Source organism: Arachis hypogaea, chromosome 16 (genome assembly GCF_003086295.3).
Source record: "Arachis hypogaea cultivar Tifrunner chromosome 16, arahy.Tifrunner.gnm2.J5K5, whole genome shotgun sequence".
Classification (NCBI taxonomy): Eukaryota; Viridiplantae; Streptophyta; class Magnoliopsida; order Fabales; family Fabaceae; genus Arachis; species Arachis hypogaea.
The window spans coordinates 115208880-115216150 of NC_092051.1; the positions used below are offsets into that span (position 1 = coordinate 115208880).

At 39.7% G+C, this 7271-nt stretch overlaps 1 non-coding gene across 1 annotated transcript; it reads right to left on the reverse strand.

Annotated features, from left to right (window-relative positions):
• Positions 1–1336: 1336 nt before the first annotated feature.
• On the reverse strand, positions 1337–1444 carry LOC112761023 (small nucleolar RNA R71). The gene has a single exon (XR_003181432.1). It is a non-coding gene; the product is annotated as a small nucleolar RNA R71 (small nucleolar RNA).
• Between the last annotated feature and the right edge of the window lie 5827 nt (positions 1445–7271).

Below are 7271 nucleotides of genomic sequence, written 5' to 3' on the forward strand. Positions count from 1 at the left end.
AAAATCTTTTTCAAAAATCAAATCTTTTTCAAAATTCTTAGTTATTTTCGAAAATTCCAAAAATATTTTTCAAAAATCTTTTTCTTATTTTTATACCAAATTTTCGAAAATAACAATAACAATTAATGTTTTGATTCAAAAATCTCAAGTTTGTTACTTACTTGTTAAGAAAGATTCAAACTTTAAGTTCTAGAATCATATCTTGTGATTTCTTGTGAATCAAGTCATTAATTGTGATTTTAAAAATTAAATCTTTTTCAAAACTAATTTCAATCATATCTTTTCAAAAACATCTTCTTATCTTATCTTTTTCAAAAATATCTTTTCAAAATATCTTTTCTAACTTCCTAACTTCTTATCTTTTCAAAATTTGTTTCAACTAACTAACTAACTTTTTGTTTGTTTCTTAACTTTTTCAAAACTACATAACTAACTCTCTCTCTCTCATTTTCGAAAATATCTTCCCCCTTTTTCAAAATTTCTTTTTAATTAACTATTATTTTAAATTTTAAATCTTAATTTTCGAAAAACTACTAACATTTTTCAAAAACCATTTTTGAAAATCACTAACTCTTTTTCAAAAATATTTTTCGAAAATTATCCCTCCCCCATCTCATTCTATTTATTCATTCATATCCTAACATCTCATCTCACATATCTAGCCTCCTTACAGTTGTGTTTCTTCCATCATATTACATTCTTTGTCTCCCCCTCTTCTTCTACTCACACAGGGATCCCTATACTGTGGTATAAGGGATCTCTATTATTATTATTATTTTTCTGTGCCTTCTTCTTTGTCACATGAGCAGGAGCAAGGATAAGAACATTCTTGTGGAAGCAGATCCAGAACCTGAAAGGACTCTGAAAAAAAAAATTAAGAGAAGCTAAAATACAACAATCCAGAGAAAACCTTTCAGAAATTTTCGAACAGGAAGAGGAGATGGCAGCCGAAAATAATAATAATGTAAGGAAGATGCTTGGTGACTTTACTGCACCTAATTCCAATTTACATGGAAGAAGCATCTCCATTCCTGCCATTGGAGCAAACAACTTTGAGCTGAAACCTCAATTAGTTTCTCTGATGCAGCAGAACTGCAAGTTTCATGGACTTCCATCTGAAGATCCTTTTCAGTTCTTAACTGAATTCTTGCAGATATGTGATACTGTTAAGACTAATGGAGTAGATCCTGAAGTCTACAGGCTCATGCTTTTCCCTTTTGCTGTAAGAGACAGAGCTAGATTATGGTTGGATTCTCAACCCAAAGACAGCCTGAACTCTTGGGATAAGCTGGTCACGGCTTTCTTAGCCAAGTACTTTCCTCCTCAAAAGCTGAGCAAGCTTAGAGCTGATGTTCAAACCTTCAGACAGAAAGAAGGTGAATCCCTCTATGAAGCTTGGGAAAGATACAAACAGTTGACCAAAAAGTGTCCTTCTGACATGCTTTCAGAATGGACCATCCTGGATATATTCTATGATGGTTTATCTGAGCTATCAAAGATGTCATTGGACACTTCTGCAGGTGGATCCATTCACCTAAAGAAAACGCCTGCAGAAGCTCAAGAACTCATTGACATGGTTGCTAATAACCAGTTCATGTACACTTCTGAAAGGAATCCTGTGAGTAATGGGACGCCTATGAAGAAGGGAGTTCTTGAAGTTGATACTCTGAATGCCATATTGGCTCAGAATAAAATATTGACTCAGCAAGTCAATATGATCTCTCAGAGTCTGCATGGAATGCAAGCTGCATCCAACAGTACTCAAGAGGCTTCTTATGAAGAAGAAGCTTATGATCATAAGAACCCTGCAATAGCAGAGGTGAATTACTTAGGTGAACCTTATGGAAACACCTATAACTCATCATGGAGAAATCATCCAAATTTCTCATGGAAGGATCAAAAGCCTCAACAAGGCTTTAATAATGGTGGAAGAAACAGGTTTAGCAACAGCAAGCCTTTTCCATCATCCACTCAGCAACAGACAGAGAACTCTGAACAAAATACTTCTAATCTGGCAAACTTAGTCTCTGATCTGTCTAAGGCCACTGTAAGTTTCATGAATGAAACAAGATCTTCCATTAGAAATTTGAAAGCACAAGTGGGCCAGCTGAGTAAAAGGATCACTGAAATCCCTCCCAGTACTCTCCCAAGCAATACAGAAGAGAATCTAAAAGGAGAGTGCAAGGCCATTGACATAAGCAAAATTGCCGAACCCAATGAGGGAAAGGAGGACGTGAATCCCAAGGAGGAAGATCTCCTGGGACGTCCAGTGACCAATAAAGAGCTTCCCTCTGAGGAACCAAAGGACTCTGTGGCTCATCTAGAGACCATAGAGATTCCATTAAGCCTCTTTATGCCCTTCATGAGCTCTGATGAGTATTCCTCTTCTGAAGAGAATGAGGATGTTACTGAAGAGCAAACTGCCAAGTTTCTTGGTGCAATCATGAAGCTGAATGCCAAATTATTTGGCATTGATACTTGGGAAGTTGAACCTCCCTTGTTCATCAATGAACTAAGTGATCTGGATCAACTGACATTGCCTCAGAAGAGACAGAATCCTGGAAAGTTCATAATACCTTGTACCATAGGCACCATGATCTTTAAGGCTCTGTGTGACCTTGGTTCAGGAATAAACCTCATGCCCCTCTCTGTAATAGAGAAACTGGGAATCTATGGGGTGCAAGCTGCTAAAATCTCATTAGAGATGGCAGACAGTTCAAGAAAATAGGCTTATGGACAAGTAGAGGACGTGTTAGTAAAGGTTGAAGGCCTTTACATCCCTACTGATTTCATAGTCCTGGATACTGGAAAGGAAGAGGATGAATCCATCATCCTAGGAAGACCTTTCCTGGCCACAGCAAGAGCTGTGATTGATGTTGACAGAGGTGAAATAGTCCTTCAATGGAATGAGGACTCCTTTGTGTTTAAAACTCAAGGATCTCCCTCTGCAACCACGGAGAGGAAGCAGAAAAAGCTTCTCTCAAAGCAGAGTCAACCAGAGCCCCCACAGGCAAACTTTAAGTTTGGTGTTGGGAGGCCACAACCAAACTCTAAGTTTTGTGTTGAACTCCCATATCCAAAATCTAAGTTTGGTGTTGGAGAGTCTCAACAAAGCTCTGCACATCTGTGAGGCTCCATGAGAGCCCACTGTCAAGCTATTGACATTAAAGAAGCGCTTGTTGGGAGGCAACCCAATTTTTATTTATCTAACTATATTTTTCTTAGTTATATGTCTTTGTAAGTTTATGATCATGTGGAGTCACAAAATAAATATAAAAATTGAAAACGGAATCAAAAACAGCAGAAGAAAAATCACACCCTGGAGGAGCATCTGTCTGGCGTTCAGCGCCAGAACAGAGCATGGTTCTGGCGCTGAACGCCCAAAATGGGCAGCTTCTGGGCGCTGAACGCCAGAACAGGCATGGTTCTGGCGTTCAACGCCAAAAATGGCACACAAATGGGCGCTGAACGCCCAAAATGGCCACCAACCTGGCGCTGAACGCCCAGAGTTGAGTACAAAGGCATTTTTACACGCCTAATGGGTGCAGGGATGTAAATCCTTGAACACCTCAGGATCTGTGGACCCCACAGGATCCCCACCTACCTCCACTCACTTCTTCTCACCACTCTCTTTCACACAACCCCATAAACACTCTTCCCTAAAAACCCCTCACCAATCACCTCAATCTCTCTTTCCCACTAAACCTTCACCACTCACATCCACCCACTCTTCCCAATAAACCTACCTCATAAACTCCACCTACCTTCAAAATTCAAAACCAATTTCCCACTCAAACCCACCCATATGGCCGAACCAATACCCCACCTCCCTACCCTATATAAAGCCCTCCATTCTTCTTCAAATTCACACAACACACCCCTCTACACTCCTCTTGGCCGAAATCACATCTCCCTCTCCCTCTCCATATTTCTTCTTCTTCTTCTTCTATTCTTTTGTTTATTGCTCGAGGGCGAGCAATATTCTAAGTTTGGTGTGGTAAAAGCATAGCTTTTTTTGTTTTTCCATTACCATTGATGGCATCTAAGACCGGAGAATCCTCTAGAAGAGGGAAAGGAAAGACAAAAGCTTCCACATCCGAGTCATGGGAGATGGAAAGGTTCATCTCCAAAGCCCATCAAGACCACTTCTATGATGTTGTGGCCAAGAAGAAGGTGATCCCCGAGGTCCCTTTCAAACTCAAAAGAAATGAGTATCCGGAGATCCGACATGAAATTCAAAGAAGAGGTTGGGAAGTTCTAACAAATCCCATCCAACAAGTCGGCATCCTAATGGTTCAAAAGTTCTATGCTAATGCATGGATCACCAAGAACCATGATCAAAGTAAGAACCCGGATCCAAAGAACTATGTTACAATGGTTCGGGGGAAATACTTAGATTTTAGTCCGAAAAATGTGAGGTTGGCGTTCAACTTGCCAAACATGGAAGAGAACGCACGCCCCTACACAAGGAGAGTCAACTTTGATCAAAGGTTGGACCAAGTCCTTATGGACATATGTGTAGAAGGAGCTCAATGGAAGATTGACTCCAAAAGCAAGCCGGTTCAACTAAGAAGATTGGACCTCAAGCCTGTAGCTAGAGGGTGGTTGGAGTTCATTCAATGCTCAATCATTCCCACTAGCAACCGGTCTGAAGTTACTATAGACCGGGCCATCATGATCCATAGCATCATGATTGGAGAAGAGGTGGAAGTTCATGAGATTATACCTCAAGAACTCTACAAGGTGGCTGACAAGTCCTCCACTATGGCAAGGTTAGCCTTTCCTCACCTCATCTGCCACCTATGCAATTCGGCTGGGATTGACATAGAGGGAGATATCCTCATCAAAGAGGACAAGCCCATCACTAAGAAAAAGATGGAGCAAGCAAGAGAGCCCATTCATGGAGCTCAAGAGGCGCAAGAAGCTCATCACCATGAGATTCCGGAGATACCTCAAATGCAATTTCCTCCACAAAATTATTGGGAGCAAATCAACACCTCCCTAGGAGAATTGAGTTCCAATATGGGACAACTAAGGGTGGAACATCAAGAGCACTCCATCATGCTTCATGAAATAAGAGAAGATCAAAAAGCAATGAGGGAGGAGCAACAAAGACAAGGAAGAGACATAGAAGAGCTCAAGGACATCATTGGTTCCTCAAGAAGGAAACGCCACCATCACTAAGGTGGATTCATTCCTTGTTCTTGTTTCTTCTGTTTTTCATTTTCTATGTTATGTGCTTATCTATGTTTGTGTCTTCATTACATGATCATTAGTAGTTAGTAACTCTGTCTTAAAGTTATGAATGTCCTATGAATCTATCACCTCTCTTAAATGAAAAATGTTTTAATTCAAAAGAACAAGAAGTACATGAGTTTCGAATTTATCCTTGAACTTAGTTTAATTATATTGATGTGGTGACAATGCTTCTTGTTTTCTGAATGTATGCTTGAACAGTGCATATGTCTTTTGAAGTTGTTGTTTAAGAATGTTAAATATGTTGGCTCTTGAAAGAATGATGACTAGGAGACATGTTATTTGATAATCTGAAAAATCATAAAAATGATTCTTGAAGCAAGAAAAAGCAGCAAAGAACAAAGCTTGCAGAAAAAAAAATTAGAAAGAAAAAGAAAAAGCAAGCAGAAAAAGCCAATAACCCTTAAAACCAAAAGACAAGGGCAATAAAAAGGATCCCAAGGCTTTGAGCATCAGTGGATAGGAGGGCCTAAAAGGAATAAAATCCTGGTCTAAGCGGCTAAACCAAGCTGTCCCTAACCATGTGCTTGTGGCGTGTAGGTGTCAAGTGAAAACTTGAGACTGAGCGGTTAAAGTCAAGGTCCAAAGCAAAAACAAAGAGTGTGCTTAAGAACCCTGGACACCTCTAATTGGGGACTTTAGCAAAGCTGAGTCACAATCTGAAAAGGTTCACCCAATTATGTGTCTGTGGCATTTATGTATCCGGTGGTAATACTGGAAAACAAAGTGCTTAGGGCCACGGCCAAGACTCATAAAGAAGCTGTGTTCAAGAATCATCATACTGAACTAGGAGAGTTAATAACACTATTCGAAATCTGAAGTTCCTATAGATGCCAATCATTCTGAACCTCAATGGATAAAGTGAGATGCCAAAACTATTCAAGAGGCAAAAAGCTATAAGTCCCGCTCATATGATTGAAGCTATGTTTCATTGATAGTTTGGAATTTATAGTATATTCTCTTCTTTTTATCCTATTTGATTTTCAGTTGCTTGGGGACAAGCAATAATTTAAGTTTGGTGTTGTGATGAGCGAATAATTTATACGCTTTTTGGCATTGTTTTTAGTATGTTTTTAGTATGATCTAGTTACTTTTAGGGATGTTTTCATTAGTTTTTATGTTAAATTCACATTTCTGGACTTTACTATGAGTTTGTGTATTTTTCTGTGATTTCAGGTATTTTCTGGCTGAAATTGAGGGACTTGAGCAAAAATCTGATTCAGAGGTTGAAGAAGGACTGCTAATGCTGTTGGATTCTGACCTCCCTGCACTCAAAGTGGATTTTCTGGAGCTACAAAACTCGAAATGGCGTGCTTCCAATTGCGTTGGAAAGTAGACATCCAGGGCTTTTCAGCAATGTACTATAGTCCATACTTTGGCCAAGCATAGACAACGTAAACTGGCGTTCAACGCCAGCTTTCTACCCAAATCTGGCGTCCAGCGCCAGAAAAGGAGCCAAAACCAGAGTTGAACGCCCAAACTGGCACTAAAACTGGCGTTCAACTCCAAGGAGGACCTCTACACGTGCAACACTCAGGCTCAGCCCAAACACACACCAAGTGGGCCCAGGAAGTGGATTTATACATCAATTACTTACTCATGTAAACCCTAGTAGCTAGTTTATTATAAATAGGACATTTTACTATTGTATTAGGTATCTTTGATCAGCTTTTTATCTTTGATCAGTTGTATGCTATCTTAGATCACAATAGGGGGCTGGCCATCTCGGCCATGCCTGGACCTTTCACTTATGTATCTTCAACGGTAGAGTTTCTACACTCCATAGATTAAGGTGTGGAGCTCGGCTATTCCTCAAAGATTAATGCAAAGTACTACTATTTTCTATTCAATTCATCTTATTTCGCTTCTAAGATATCCATTCGCACCCAAGAACGTGATGAAGGTGATGATTATGTGTGACGCTCATCACCATTCTCCCCTATGAACACGTGCCTGACAAACACTTCCGTTCTACATGAAATAAGCTAGAATGAATATCTCTTAGATCTCCTAAC